Source organism: Adiantum capillus-veneris, chromosome 4 (genome assembly GCF_014529385.1).
Source record: "Adiantum capillus-veneris isolate H3 chromosome 4, ASM1452938v2, whole genome shotgun sequence".
In the NCBI taxonomy this organism is placed as follows: Eukaryota; Viridiplantae; Streptophyta; class Polypodiopsida; order Polypodiales; family Pteridaceae; genus Adiantum; species Adiantum capillus-veneris.
In genome coordinates, this window is record NC_140934.1 from 165,281,321 (window position 1) to 165,298,672 (window position 17,352).

The following is a 17,352-nucleotide window of genomic DNA, read 5'->3' on the forward strand; positions in this document are numbered from 1 at the left end:
AAGCCCCCACTTTCCACCCCCACACTCACACTTCCTTGTGTGTCCTAATTACTACCACAAAAGTTGTTCAACATAAAAGTTCCTTGATTAGATTCCGATTCACAATGTTCGTTAAGACAACCCTTCAACCAATATTGCAAGCGACACCGAGACAGTATTCTAGTAAAAATTCTACTCTAACTTATTCATTAAAATTCCAATGTTCTGGAGGTACAACATCCCCCCTCCAGCGAGAGTTTACTCCTCCCGTTGTCGCCTAGCTGCCCATACAACTAGGTATGTCCACCGCATAGAAAGCACGACATGGACATTCCCACCGCTTAACCAGCAGACGTGGGTTCCCACCGCTTAACCAATAGTCGTGGGTATCCACCGCTTAACCAGCAGTCGTGGATTCAAGAGCCCTTAACCAGGAACTCTGCCCCCTGTGATCAGGAGGGGGTTCATGACTAATTCAACATTGGAAATAGAATGAACATGCCGAGCTAAATTTTCCCTAGCAGACATTCTTTCCTATTGCAAACAGTATATCCGTCAATCATTTCTTTCCTACTTTACACTTTAATATACAAATGAATACAATTTGCCGAGGTTTCCGTCGGATTTCTCCAACATGTTTGGGGATATGTTCATTCCGAGCTAAACGTATGCAATGTTAAATTAAACAACTTGAATAAAACTGTGATCTACCTCTTCCATTTCTTCTCCATTGGCTCGTGAGATGGCCGGTGCTTGTTCGACCATGGGAGCTTTTCCTTTTACATTTGTATTGCTCGTTCCCGCCTCGTGGTCGTGGGCACCACCGAAGCGAGTTCTCTTAAACGGGGCCATTTTACTCACTACTTTAAATGATAAAATTGAAGAAAGAGCTAAAGTCTGAGAGCATCATAACAACCAAATGGCAGATTATAATTATCAAAGACTCCTCCTTATGCACGAGGTTAGATTTTTTCCTTTTTGCCCTAGCAATTTTAAGGGTAATTCTGTATCCACCCTATGGGAAACGACTCTAAGGTTAATTACTTGGCTTAGATGATTAAGAAATTCAGAGTTTTTCTAATTGATTCACGAAAGATATGAAGTAAGCAAGCTCATTCATTTTCCTAGAGTAATATGAAGGTGCAGAGAGACCGCAGGCATGTGTGATGGAAAAACCTTCTTCTTATTGGACTAATGACGGATTAATTTTCAGCCTTAATCGCATCTAAATGTGGGAGAAGATTAAGTATAATTTAATTACAACTCTATTGAGTAGTGAAAGATTGAATTCTGACAAATCTACACTATTACTAGCTGACAATTTATTGACTATACCGCCTAGAGAGAGAATCTTTCCTAATCATGCATTAATCCTTGATTAAGGATGATGAATGGCTGAATAAATTAACTAAATGAATGATAATTATGTAATGAAGTATAGCTATGAAAACTTAGAGAGCAGTTACAGAGAATTATAGCTAAAAGTAGGCATAGTTGACAAGAATTATGAGTGGGTAATGATGAGATTAAGAAGAGCAGTAATTAAACCATAATTACCGTGATTAGGGGCTGAGAATCCTCTTAAATTTCTGATGCAATGAATCCTCAAGATGGAAATTTCGGCAGCACGTCCCTCCTTGCTTCTCCTTCAAAAGCTGTGTGTGTGCCGGCAGCACCTTCCCAGTGTGTAGGTGTGTGAGTATGCAATGTGTGGGTGTGAGCATATATGTCTGTGTGTGTATGTGTAGGCCTTTAAATAGGCTCCTACAGGCTGAAAATTGATTTGGGTTGCTAAATGCATCTGGGAGCTTCTCCAGTTAAGCATGGCAAGTCCAGTTCTCTGCCCACCAAGTGTCAGGTTGGCTTGGTTAACTGGTTCTGAAACTGAGTTGCAGGCTTGGCAGCTTTCCCAAGACTCCCACAAAGCAAGAGGGCGCCCCCTAGCTGCTAAAGCTGATCTGGAGTGGCCTGGGACCTGTTCCCACACAGTCCCGGGTCCCGGTGCCTCCCGGACAATTTTGTGAAAAATTGATTTTAGGCTAAATCGGGCCATACGAGTCGGATTTTGATGCCGTAAATTGCTATACTAAGCTCTAACTAAGACGTATGGGTCTGAGTACCTGCCATATTTAGCAGCCCCCGCGGGGTCCGAAAATGCATTTTTTTCAAATTCGGGGTACGGGTGCAGATTTTCGAGACGGTCAAAACTAGACGGGTCGGGTGACCAAAAACTTACTATTTTTAGAAATTTTTCACAAAAATTATTTTAATTTACATTTTGAAGCTTTATAACATTCTAAACATCATGGCACTGACAGAATTCGGAAAACTGCTAAAAATAGTAACTTTTTCTATTATGATCATTTCAAGGTACAATGGTGCTTTTTTTTTTTTGGTCGGGGTCAGAGACCTTACACCGAGACTAAAAAATTTGAACAACTTGAGCACCTTTTTTTTGAGGTTTTTAAATGAAGCCAAAGTAATCTTTAAAGGGTAATGCAAAACCAAAGAGTGAATAAAAAGCTACACATAAAATGGCGAGGTTGGCACAGAACCGAGCAAAGCCGTCCACTAGATGGGCAAATCAAAATGGTATTGCAGCTCAATCAAGCACCGCAGATGGAGGGCGCTAGCACAGGTGAATACATCTGTGGAGGCCGATTGAGATGAAGCGGAGAATTGAGGTTGGAGCCTCGGGATGATCTGGGCCGTCGATTGCAAGAAAAGCCTTCGACTTCTTTAAGAATTCAATTTGAGAGAGTTTTTCAAAACTGTGTGCAAAAGGTTGAACAAGCAGAAACCATCGATTCAGTTGTGATGCTCAAAACACTCCGTTGCTTGATTTAGGAGCTGCAAAATGAAGTGCCCTTTTGAGAAAAGAACATCGCAAGCTTCCGATCGACTCGATTCCGCACGAGTGAGCTGATTTCAATCGATTAAATACTGTTTTTGGATCTTAATCAGCTTCTAATCGATTGTGTAATTGGTAAAGAGTGCACAAATTGGATATCTATAAAATGTGTGTGAGATTGCTAATCTAGCGATAGTTCTAACTGGCTCTGATACCAATTGTGGGGATGCGGGGAGGGAGATGAGGTCAAGGAGGCTTGAAAGTGAATGGTTCCATTGCTACACAGTGAACTTTACACACACAATAAAGTGTATTCGACCACTTAAGTGAAAAGTAGAGATACACACAATATTAAAGCGTCATATTGCATAGCATATACTATATGGACAACACAAGGCTTTATATAGGGCCTTGATATTACATGGCTAGCAGAAATGCCTATACATGGCTTATTCCTCTGTTTACAGCAAATATGCTAAGGTGTCAACATCAACTCAAATGAGGTGTAGAGGGATGTCCCATTCCTATCTCAGTGTATTTGACCACTTAAGTGAAAAGTAGAGATACACACAATATTAAAGCGTCATATTGCACATCATATACTATATGGACAACACAAGGCTTTATATAGGGCCTTGATATTACACAGCTGGCACAAATTCCTATACATGGCTTATTCCTCTGTTTACAGCAAATATGCTAAGGTGTCAACATCAACTCAAATGAGGTGTAGAGGGATGTCCCATTCCTATCTCAACACCCACAACATCATCAAACTTAAGAGTATTTGTGCTAGAGATAAAATTACTTAAAACCATCACAAGGCTGTCCCAACTATCCAGTAGAAAAGATAGTATAAGGAGAGCTTTCACTTTGTCATCAAAATTTATTTTCACTGATCGAAGTTGACTTATGTTGGTGTTAAAGTCATTTAGGTGTTCTGCAACTGAACCATTCTCTGCCATCTTTAGATTGAGCAAGCGCTTCATGTGAGAAATACCTTATTGGATAATACCGATGGTTTCTTGTAGAGGCCGTCAAGTGACTTCATCAAGTCCACCGTCGTCTTCATCTCCGAAACATTGAAGGCCACCGTTGAAGCCAAGCTTAACCCGATTGTTCCTAGTGCCTTTTGGGATCAAGGACAATCCATGCTTTATCTGCCATCATTGTGGGCTTCTTTGCAAGACCACCTAGTGGCAAATAAAGGTCCTTTTGGTAGAGATAGTCTTCAATCTGCATCTTCCAGTGTTGGTAGTTCTTGCCATTGAACTTCTCGATCTTGAGCTTCCCTTCCCCCGCCATTACTCTCACTCAATTCAAGGAATCCTTTCCTTGAGATACTTAGCTAACGAGAAAACCTTGCTCTGGTACCAATTGTTAGGAAATAGGACGTAGCTAAGTAGATAATTGAGCAGTTTACTTAATGGAGACATTAATTTTCACACGTGAGAGATTATAGATTATAAATGAGAGAGAGAGAGAGAGAGAGAGAGAGAGAGAGAGAGAGAGAGAGAGAGAGAGAGAGAGAACACAATATCCATGGTTCACTCAATGTGGGATACGTCCACGAGAAAGCAGCTACTCAATGGCTTTAGTACTTCAAAACAAGAAATAAATCACAAAGGGATTATACCCTTTTGGAGCTCCCACCTTGCTTCACTCTCACCACCTCACATCAAATTCACAATGCACCGCAATGCTTCACAATCCGTTTTTGTGTGTAGAGGAGGCCTCTTTTTATAGGCCAAAAGGGCTGCCATCTCTCATGAGAGGCAGTTGTGTGTAGCCGCCCTTGTGTTGACAAGTCCAAATTGGACCCTCCAATCTGTCCATGTATGGCCGCCCTTGAGAAGACAAGTTCGCCTTTGAAATCTGCCACCGGCCATTGAATTCGACTATCGGCCATTTACTTTCGACCACTGGTCACTGGCCATGAATGGCCACCGGCCAAGCGACCAAATGATCATCTATTTTTCGACCACTTTCCGGCTGCCGTCCGGCCATAATATTTCCACAAAGCCAGTCTCAAGCAAAATGTGGCCGCCCTTGAGAAGACAAGTTTGCCTTTGCAATCTGCCACCGGCCATTGAATTTGGCTATCAGTCATTTACTTTCGACCACCGGCCACTGGCCATGAACGGCCACCGGCCAACCGACCAAACGATCGTCTATTTTTCGACCACTTTCCGGTTGCCGTCCGGCCATAATATTTCCATAAAGCCAGTCTCGAGCAAACTTGAGACTGGCCGTGAAAAATTTTGATTTCCGGTGAGTGATTTTTCTTCACGCACGATGGCTTCTCCTCATAATCGAGGCCTTACAAATTTGCATTTTTAATACAAAAAGTTACAAGGGATAAATCAGCCTCCATACTTAACAGTGTTACTGATGTGTTGCTCACTGAGGAGATTCGACGTCAATATCTTGATGCGAGTGGGCATGGTGATGCATATCTGGCTAGTGGCAATCATGATAAGCAAAGGTAGTGTGGTCGTAGCCGCGGTCATTCACAGGATCGTAGGCAAGGTCATAGCAAGAGTCGCGGCAAAGACATGCAAAATGTAGAGTGTTACTACTGCCATAAAAAAGGACACTTGAAGAAAGATTGCCTCACAAACTGCAGCATGATAAGGTCAAAGAGAAGGCGAAGTTTGGAAAACCTAAAAACAACGTGAAGATTGAAGAAATTAATGTGAAGTCTCCAGCCATTGAAAAAGTTTTTGAAATTCAAATGATGTGTTGATTTTCACATCGAATTTGAGTCTTGATGCATTGTTAGCTCATGACAAGTGTTATGCACAGAATTGGATTGTGGACTTAGGTGCTTTCAAGTGACCCCTCACAAGGAGTGGTTTTCTACATACACTACCACACATGGCACAATGAAGCTAGGCAATTCTTATGAGCTTGATATATGCGGAGTGGGCGCAACAAGTTTTCTATGCGTAATGGCACTGAGTTTATGTTGCATAATGTCAGACCTGTATCCAAATTGACAAAGAGTTTGGACAACTAGATGATTTGGGTTACACTACCATATTTGCTCGTGGTTCTTGGATTATCAAGAAGAGAAATATGGTCATGCTTAAAGGATAGAAGTCTGGCTCATTGTACTCCCTTTATGTCTCTTCTGTGAAAGAAAATTCTATTTGTGTAGCCAAGCTGTCATCTACAGAGTTGTGGCATAGCCGGGTAGGAAATATGAGTAAAAAAGGAATGAAAGTCTTGTACCGTTCTGGTTATATTCTTGTGTTAGATTACTCTAACTTCTCTTTATGTGATTATTGTATCTATGGCAACCATACTAGGTTGACATCAGCACCTTTGGACAAGGAGTTAGGGAGTCCTCTAGATTTCATTCATAGCAACTTGTGCAGACCTATGCCAGTCAAGTCTCTATGGGGGGGGAACTATAATTCCTAACATTCATAGATGACTCTACTAGAAAGGTGTGGGTTTATCTCTTGAAGCAGAAGAGCAACATCTTTAGTGTCTTTCAAAAGTTCTTAGCATTAATAGAGAACCAATTATTCGGGTGAAAGCTTAAAGCTTCGGGCAATGACAATGGAGGCGAGTACATCTCCTCCAAGTTCAAGGACTTTTGCAGGAAAAGAGGCATTAGAAGACAATTTACCACGACTTACACACCCACCCAAAATGGTGTGGCTGAAAGAATGAATAGAACCATTCAGAAACGGGTCACCTCTATGTTGTCTACGACCAACTTACCTCAAGAATTTTGGGGAGAAGCTGTTATGCCGGCTGCTTATTTGATTAATTTGTCACCTAGTACACCCCTAAAGTACAAGCATCCATAGGAGATGTGGATGGAAAAGAGACCAATTATGATAGATTACATGAATTTGGGTGTGAGGCATTCTCACATGTGCCAAAAGCGCTTAGACAAAAGTTGGGACCCCAAATCATAGAAGTGCATTTTCATTGGATATGGTGTGGACGGAGAGATGAGATATCATCTCTAGCACTTGGAATCTAAGAAGGTCATACACAACTCACATGCGATATTTGTCAACAAGTATAAGATGCATAAAAAGCCGGTGAAAGACATTGAGTATCACAGAGTACAATTTGAGGATGTTTCCTCATCGCAGTTACACAAAATGTTGGACGTGCTAGGGATGCACCTTCCACTAGTACACGCGCGCGCGCGCACACACACACACACACACACACACACACATGTTGATCCAGAGAGAGCGGAATCCAACATTCAGGCACTTTGAAGATCTACTTGTACATCTTGTGCACATGAGCGTTTTGACCGAGGGTTTACTTGCTAGCACTGATTGTGGTGAACCCACTTGCTAGAAAGAGGCCATTCAAATGGATGATATCGTGAAGTGGGAGGAGGCTATGCAATCGAAGTATAATTTGATCTTAGCAAATGAAACTTGGGATTTGATAGAGTTACCTGTGGGTAAACAGGCATTGCCATGCAAATGGGTGTACAAGAAGAAGTATATCACAGATGATCTCGAGCCTAGGTATAAGGCAAGATTGGTTTCAAAAGGATTCAAAAAAAGGAAAGGCGTGGATTTTGATGAAATCTTTTCTCCACTAGTCAAGATGACTACATTGCATCTTGTGCTTGGTCTAGTAGCCATCAAGGACTTGGAATTGGTCCAAATGGAGGTGAAGACAATGTTTCTTCATGGGGATCTTGAAGAGGATGTCTACATGAAATAGACAAAGGTTTTGCAATAAAGCCTGAGAAGTCAACACGGGAAGAACTGGTGTGTAAACTCAAGAAAGCTTTGTATGGATTAAAGCAAGGCTCAAGGCAATGGTACATCAAGTTTAATAAGTACATTCAATCCAAGGTTACATACGGAGCCAAGAGGATCACTCCTTGTATACAAAGAGGTTAAACGATGGTTCTCTCATCATTCTAATTTTGTACGTGGATGATATGCTCATAGCCGGAAAGTCAAAATATCAGATTTCACTTTTCAAGAATTCCTTAAGCAAGCAGTTTGCTATGAAAGATTTGGGCGATGCACATCACTTTCTTGGTATGCGTATCAAGAGAGATCACAAACGTGGTATACTTGAACTTTTGTAGGAATAGTATATTCACAAGGTCTTGCAACATTTTGATATGCAAGGGGAGAAGCATTGAGTACCCCACTGGCAACATACAGAAAACTTAGCAAGCATGATTGTCCCAAATCGGATGCTGAAAAGGCAGAGATGAAAAAGGTTTCGTATTCTTTGGTAGTTGGCAGTCTCATGTTCGCCATGGTCAGCACACATCCAAACATTGCATATGCAGTGGGAGTGGTCAGCCTACTTATGGCAAATCCAGACAAAAAGCATTGGAAAGTAGTGAAGCACATCTTTAGATACATCAAGGGCTCAACTAGCAAGTGCTTATGCTTTGGGAACAATGATGCATCCATAGTTGGATACACTGATTCAGATTATGCGGGTTGTGTGGACACTAAGCGGTCCATGTTGGGTACGTTTTCTTGTTTATTGGAGTGGTTGTTTCTTGGAGATCATGTATCCAGAATTGCACTTCGTCTTCCACCATTGAGGCAGAGTATGTTGCAGTTTCTAGTTCCAATAAGGAAGCTGTGTGGTTATTTCGTCTAGTGGGAGACTTTGGAATACACCAGAATCCAGTGCTACATTGTGACAGTCAGTGTGCAATTGTGTTAGCAAAGAACCCCGTGTTTCACTCTGTCAAAACACATAGAGGTCAGCTATCATGTGGTACGTGATATTTTGGGTAGCAAACACATTGAGTTAGTCAAAGTTCACACGGATGAAAATCCAGTGGATGCTCTAACCAATAGCTTAGCCTTAGAGAGGTTTGCACATTGCATAGAGATGATGGGCGTAGGGTGAAGCTATGGTCATCCTTCACGTTTCGTACAATTGTACATAATAGTTTCTACATTCTTTAGCCACTTGGGACATGTTGGCCTTCAAGTAGGAGATTGTAAGGGTTTAGATCAAGTGGCTGCCTAAAGCCAATGTTGGTTATAATGAGGAATAAGGAGTGAGAGGGATTTTCCCTCTCATAGCTCCACCAAAACAAGTTTGCCTCTCCATCCCCTTCCCCTTCTCTCCTTCCTTGTCTTGCACGGATCCCCGGATCCCATCACTGCGAGCATGAAACAAAAACACTCATGTTTCATAGCAATCAACTCAATTTGAGTAAAGAAAAAGCATGTAATATGGTGGAAATGATCCCCCTTGGAATAAAACAACCAAAGATGTATAGTGTCACTCAAGTGGAAAAAGATCCTCTTAACTACTTGCCAATGCTTAGACCCTAGGCTATGATAAATCTACTCACTTGTGAAATTGCAAACTAATATCTAGCCTTGTAATTCATACATAAATGAGACACCCAATAGATTTTTGCTAGAGTGTAACATCTGTAGGATCTCCAGTATCATCTAAACTTAACTTCACACATGTCTCCATAGGAGTGACAATTGGTTTGCAATCATCAAGTTCAAATCTGCGTAGAAAATTTTGCACATACTTTTTTGACATAATGCAATACCTTCATCATACTACTTAAACGTAATGCGTAAAGAATGACGCAAAAGCCCCAAATGTGACATTCAAGTCAGCCTTAAATTCAACAATAGGTGTCTCATTTGGACTAGTGAGCAATAAATCATTCACATACACAACAAAAATAAGATATACATCATCCACTTGTTTTACATACAAAGTGCTCTCAGTTGGACTATTTCAAAAGGCATATGCAATTAGATGATTATCCATTTTCTCATACCAAGTACAAAAACATTTCCTTAAACTATATTACATTTTTTACACTTTCTTTTCTTGTCCTTTCTTGACAAATCCACGAGGTTGCATTACATACATTTTCTCATACAAGTCATCATTCAAGAAAGTGGCATTAATTAATATCCAATCGATGTACATCCCATCCAAAATAATTTGTCAATGCAAAAATGAAACGAGTACTAGTCATACAACAAGTATGAGTAAAAATTTCTTCATAATCAATGTCCTTTTGTTGAACATAACCTTTGGCAACAAGCCTTGCCTTCTACCGATCAATATTAACATCCAGATTATGTTTACATACCCACTTTGTGTCAATGGCCTTCTTGCCAGAAGGTAAGTCACATAAAGACCTAGTAATGTGCTTCACTTTGTGTCAATGGCCTTCTTGCCAGAAGGTAAGTCACATAAAGACCTAGTAATGTGCTTCACAAGTGTATCATATTCATTTTGTATAACAACAATCCAATTCTCTAAATATTGTGCTTCATCAAACATACGAGGTTCATCCTTGTATACTTGAGACATCCAAAGCATAAAATCCTAATGCACAAGAACTACCATTTACCATAGCGAGTACAACCTTTCCAACTCCTTGAGCTTAACTAGAGATATTGTTGGCACAAGTGATAGTATTCCCATTGGGATAGCATCAAGAGAAGTGAACAAGCCATGAAGAGATTTTATGTGCTTTGTAGCACCATCATCAATATATTACACATGTGAATTTGAAGCCTCAATCATGTACCCATCATGCACAGAGGGTCATATTTATATTGTGCACTAAAAGACCATTTTGCATCAATAATAGAATTTGTAGATTTTGCAATGGCTACATTTGAAGAAGATTTATTTTCTTTCTTATGTGCCTCTTTAGCCCTTAGCTTAGGACATTGATTTATTAGATCATCAACAACTCTGTAGTTGCAATATAACTTTTTCTTTTTTCTCTCTCAACTAATTTACTAGATGCATTGCACCTACTAAGAAGGAACATTGGAAGTAGTAGCTCTTCTTTGTGCATCAACAAAGTCCTGATCAACAACACATTAGTTAGTCCTGCTTTTTCTTGACATAGCCTTTTGTAAACATCAAAGTGAAAAACCAATCAAACTTAACAACACTATCAGTACCGTGCACAACAATCCTCAAAATAGAAGCAAAATTCTGATATGTAGTTGGTAATGTATCCAAGATAGTGTGCACATGCGTGGTCAATAATGAATTCAACTGCAACAATAGGTTGCTCATTGATATCTTTGATTTCAACAACAAAAATTTCCATTTCATCTTTCTCATGCATGATCTTTCAACAATAAGTTGCTCATTGATATCTTTGATTTCAATAAGAAAAATTTCCATTTCATCTTTCTCATGCATGATCTTTGATTCTAGTTGTTTGTGTAGATATGCTATTTTGACTCACTGCAACCTATATACAATCCAACTAGAATGTCCCAAACATGTTTTTCTTTTTTGGCTAAATTAATGTGAGGAGTAATGGTGTGCTTGAAAGACATTCCAATTAAGGTATGTGCTTGTGCATCTCTAGTATCCCAATGAGTATGTTTAACCAGAGGTAAAACAACAGTACCAACATCCTCCACAAATTGTTACATCATGTAAGACCATAATAGCTGTCTCCATCCAATTTGTCATCAATAGACAATATCTTGAAAACATCATTGCTCTCAGTAACAATGAAAGACTAAACTTGATGTAGAAAATGTCCAAGTTGAGTAGAAAAGGGAAACTGTATATGCTACATAACACAAAACCATAATAGGATGCTGAAGGCCTGCTATACAAAAAATGGTAGTGGAAAAATGTTTGCACAAAAGGAAAAAATTGATGGCACAATATCTATAGTAGTGGAAACGGAGGTAGAAAAATCTCGAATCAAAATTCTAAGCACACATATCTCTACAAGCTTTCTTAAAGTATTAATTGACCTATTGAGGCTCATCAAAGCTCACCAAAATTAGAGAAAGTGACTAGGGTGTTGGTGACGATGCACGGGAGGACTCAACCTGCTTTGATACCAATTGTTGGAGTTAGGGTTGCAGGAATGTACACACAGCTTGGAGATAGAGAAGAAGCTCAAGGAATGCAATGGAGAATTTATTATTTGGTGTGCAAATACAGTATAAGATAGCCCTAGAGTGATGGGCTTATATACAAAGCACGGGGGGGAAAACCTCCCAATGACGAGAAAAAGTGCCACAACGGTCATGAGTATTTCACACCCTCACTATCATATACTTGGTAGCAGGGTATACGAAACTCCTCATCACAACTTTGCTATAAGCCACTTGAATCATTGTCATTATGATTTTTACTCAAATTTGGCCCCTTGGGGCATCATCAACTTTCTCATTACCTTTCTTTTATACATTTGATTTTTTTTGCAAAACTTATGCTTTCACATAACTTGCCACTCCATCAGTTTTAGACTTACTTAAACTTGGTGACCCTTGTGGTCCACTCAAGATCTTTCTGATTGCACACCTACATTTTTTGTAGCTACACTGTCCTTTATATCAGCCCCAAATCATCCTTTACATTAGCATACCAACTCTTCAACTCATAAACAACAACATTGCTACCTACGTTGGACAAGGGGAATGAGAACATACTAAAAAACACACGCATATGCCTCTCTATAGCCCAGAGCACTCACAATACCGCACTCCTCTCAATTTCACCTTCAAACCTTCACAAATTCAACCACCAACGATTGGCACAGTTAGACATTACACACATAAATGTCTTGGAGAATCCCCAACCCCTGTATGCAATCCGCTTTGATTACACACACCACACACACAAAAATCATCTTTCTTGCTCTCTCTTTGCACCACACAAACCACAGTTCGGGGGGAAACACCCACACACAGACACACACACACACACCGCACGACAAGGAGCAAAACACGACAAAGTAGAGAAGGGGAGGTGGGGGAACCAACAACAAGATAGACCAAAAGGGTGAGCTTTGTTCTCTTCTCCAAGCTTGAGTACAATAGGTGCTTCTTCTTCTTCTTCCTTCCTTCCTTGCTCTCTACAAGGGTTGTCGGTGCAATAAAAGCAAAAAAATGCCTCTTATAGTCTCGTTGCTAATTTTGAGCTCTCTTTTCTTTTTTAATCAAGGGAACGCCCTATTTTGACCTCGACAGTGTGTGAGCCATTCTTTTTTCCTTATTTATGGCTGCCTTGGAGCTCAATGCTTGTGTGAGCTATCCCTTAGAGGGGGGGGGGGGGATGTCACAATGCCGTGACAACACAGCCGTGGGAGCTCTTCAACAAAAGACTTGCGTCCATTGTGGCCGTGTGGGAACACCACTAACATTATTCACCACATCAACACTGCAGTGTGACCTACGGTGGACAACGTCAATGCGCACGACATCATCGTCTATGATAGGGAGCAACACTCGCAACATGAATCACCACACAAGGCCATAGATGGCGAGCTCACAAGAGCTCAACACTCATTTGATGCTGATATGAGGCACCGGTTTTGGGATTTATACCCCAAGGCTTTGCTTTAATGCAGTGCATGTGGGCTCAAGGCCTGATGCCACGTGGCAAGTCCACCTTGAGTGTCCCTCAAAACTATCCAAAAACTTCACCAAAAAACTCATAAAATTCTTTTCCCCCCATGACTTTCAATGCTTGCCATTTGGGGCTCAAAGCTATGATCACCAAGCCGCAAAATCCAACTGATAACACCCTTTTCTAGCTTGATCTCCACAAATCCCGCCGCATGTTGACTTTGTTGGGCCCTATATCGCACAAACGGGGAAAAATCACATGGTACCATCCCATAGGCAACTGCTGCCATCTTCAAACTTTGATATCTTGCCAATCCGGGATCTGATTGATATGCTATCAAATCCAACAATTTTCACATATCACTTACTTTGCATACAAATCCTAGCAAGGCTCCAATGAAGATGAAAAAATTGACTTAAAACTGGCCCTCGAAAACTTCAACTAGCAACAGCTTGGCAACCAGGATGCCAACCGTTGATCCAAAAAGACCAACATGCACCATATGATGAGCACTTCACATCTATCAGCTAAAACCAGCTTTGACCATTTGTCCCCACCTATCCTATCTCTCGAGAATCTGCAAACCACTTCATCTTTAAACTGACATATATTTCATTATGTACCTCTGTTTGAGGAGGCATCTAAACCAATTTGTAGACCGTACTGAGGGACACCTATGGAATTATCATTTTGCACTTTCAACACTTCAATCATGCCCCTCTAACAAGCACCATAACATAGCATTGTAGCACTAAAAACCACATATAACATACATAACCGTTGCTCCTTGCCAGCTCTTTATCTTCACAGCTACCTAATCACTCTAGCATGCCCTTGAGAGTTTGTACTACCCTGTTTTGCACTCTTTATATCACTGAATAGATTTGCTTACACCATCATTACCCAACCCTCTTTTTGAACATTTATGTTCAACCAAAAACATGAGGATTGAAATCGGAAATTGCAAAACTTTTAAACATTGTGAGCAAACCCAAAACCCTACTGTATAGACAAAGTTTTATTTGTGGAAAGTATAAACCTTGTTTAGGTTAGTTGCCCAACCTTTTCTACCAAAACTTGATGCACTACTAGCACCAACTACTTTTCAAAATAGGGCTTGAGACGCACACCATTCACTCTATTCTTGAGAAGATGCTCTTTCATCCTCATCAGCAAATAAGTACCATTGGGAAATACCTGATTGTGAGGTCCCTGTCCCTTTTTGAGAGGAGCAGAGTACCTTTGATAGGTCTCCAATCCTGAAAAAGAAAAACCAACGGACATTGCCTTAGCTACTACGTAGCCACGGGCATGAACCGTTAGTGAAGGATTGGTCCTATCTCGCTATGGCGGAGCGTGACCACCATAACCCTATCTAAAAACTATCTATAATCAATTATACCTAAAAGTATAAATCTTAGAGTGACCAACCTGTGCGCTTTTTCCCCATGTTTTAGAAGCACAGCCGCCAAGGTTTGTCTCTTTTAAGATTTATGACTTTAAAAAAAACAATTTCTAGCGTTGGAAAGTTACCCAACTCATCGGGTCCACCCATCCATAGAATGATACCGTCGGGGTATCATTCTCCTACTTTCCACACCACACTCACCCTTCTTTTGTTATCTAATTACTACCACACTGTTTAAACATACATGTTCCTTTACTTTATTTATGATACTGGTTCGTTAAAACAGCCCTTTAAACAGTATTACAAACAATAGTCAAACAAGAAGTCGTCCAATTTTAAACCAACAACCCTTGGATTAGGTTCACTCAAGAATATCTACTGGCGCTATTATGTCGGATCGGTATATACATTATTCAAAAAAACCCTTGTCCTCATGAGCGTCCCATACCGCTCGACAAGTACTCGTTGTGCTAATCTGCACGTACTCCCCCCATAGCAACAACGGTGCCAATCTGGGCGTCATCCTCACGCCACGGAAAAACATAACTACAGTATCCAGCTGGGATAATCTGGGTGTACTCCCACCACAGCATCAGAGGTGCCATCCTGGGCGTCATCTCACGCCTCGAAAACTGCCACATAATACCAGCACTAATAAGTAGAGAGACTTGAGAGGAACCATACCTAAGGTTTTGGACAAACATTCTTTCCTATAGCAACCAATTTAACTAGACATTCTTTCCTAATTGTCAAACATATGCCGAATTTCTTGGGGTTAAGCCCCGTGGTTTCGGTCCGTGTTTTCTTTTCATAAGGTAAATAATATATTTTTATGGTCTCGCATATGCAATGATGCATAACTTAAAACTGCAATACTAACCTGTAACATAGCTCCGATTGATCCGATTGGTGGAGACATAACATGTTCGGCAAGAGTTCCACCGTTAGTTGTACCAGCTTCATGATCATTAGCGCCTTGGGTTCGAGCACGCTTTGGAGCCATTTTTTTGTACTACACTTATATTATACACTTAGAACTTTAAATTGGTCAATTTTCCTAGTAATCTCCTTGTTTCCAAAGAGAGTGTGTAATTTGAACCATCGCCAACTCGGATTCACACTTAGTGTTGTTGTTCTACATCTAATTTCTATACATCAAATATTTGCTAATCGTAATTAATAAAAAATTAAGTGTGTAAACTGTGAGTGAAAGTTTATGAATGCATTACTTTTATACTTCACATTTCTAATCCAATTCTAACTACAATTTCTATACTTCAACTAAATCAATTTTTAGTATTATTCAAAATTCTACTTAATCTAATTGACAATAAAATTGGTGAATGAGAATTTCATCATGTATAATAAGAATATGATGATTTCTCTTATGTATTAACTTTCAATTAACTATGCATAAGTTAATGGTGAAGATATACTAACTAGAGAGAGTAGGTATACTTAGAGAGATTAGAGTAAGAGAAAACATACACACACATCTTTTCTAAAGTTAATTGAATCTTACTAATCCATTAGAAAGATTAGAGTAAAAGAGAATACACACACATCCTTTTCTAAAGCTAATTGAATCTCACCAATCTATTGGAGAGATTAGAGTAAGAGATAGCACACACACACATATACTTCTTAAAACTAATTGAATCTTACTAATCTATTAGAAAAATTAGAGTAAGAGATAGCACACATACACACATATCCTTCTTAAAACTAATTGAATCTTACTAATCTATTAGAGAGATTAGAGTAAGAGATAGCACACACACACATAGCTAATTGAATCTTACTAATCTATTAGAGAAATTAGAATAAGAGATAGCACAATGCACACATATCCTTCTTAAAACTAATTGAATTTTACTATCTATTAGAGAGATTAGAGTAGGAGATAACACACACACACACACATCCTTCTTAAAACTAATTGAATCTTACTAATCTATTAGAGAGATTAGAGTAAGAGATAGCACACACACATCATTCCTAAAGTTAATTGAATGCTTAATTAATACGCACCTTATTAATCCACTAGAGTTTTTGCTCTCTTAGTGGTTTGTGGACGCATTCTCTCTAAGAGAAGTGGCAGCACTTCGTGAGCGCTATAGAGGCAATCTCTATGTCTAAAGTGTCAGCATGGATGCTCTATTTATAGCAGAAAAGAAAACGTCCAACTTTTTTTTCCCAATTCTAAAAACCTCCTTCATAAACAGACGAGCAATATCTGAAGCTGTAAAGGTTGTCTTGACTGGGATTAAGTGAGCCACTTTTAGTAAGCAAGTCGACTATGACCATGATTGAATCATAGCCAACTTGAACTGAAGGAAACCCCGTGATAAAGTCCATGCTAATGCATTCCCATTTCATTTGGGGAATATCTAAAGGATGTAATTTACCTGGCATCTTTAGTCTTTCTGCCTTAATCCTTTGACAAGACAAACACTGCTTGACATAACGAAGGACATCACCCTTCATACCTTGCCAATAGTAACTTCTGCGAATTGCATTGATGGTTTTGGCATAACTTGGACGTCCTGAAGTTGGGCCATCATGTGCTTCATATAGGATAGCATTCCTTAGGGTAGAATCCTTAGGTATGCATAGTCGATTCCTATAGTAAATTTTCCCATCTTCTAAGGAGTAATGTAGAGGTTTAGACTGATTTGATGATACCCTCTCTTCACGTAGGATACTAGCAAGCATTTGGTAATCTGCATCTCTGACAGCAACATCCAAGACCTTGTCTAAAATA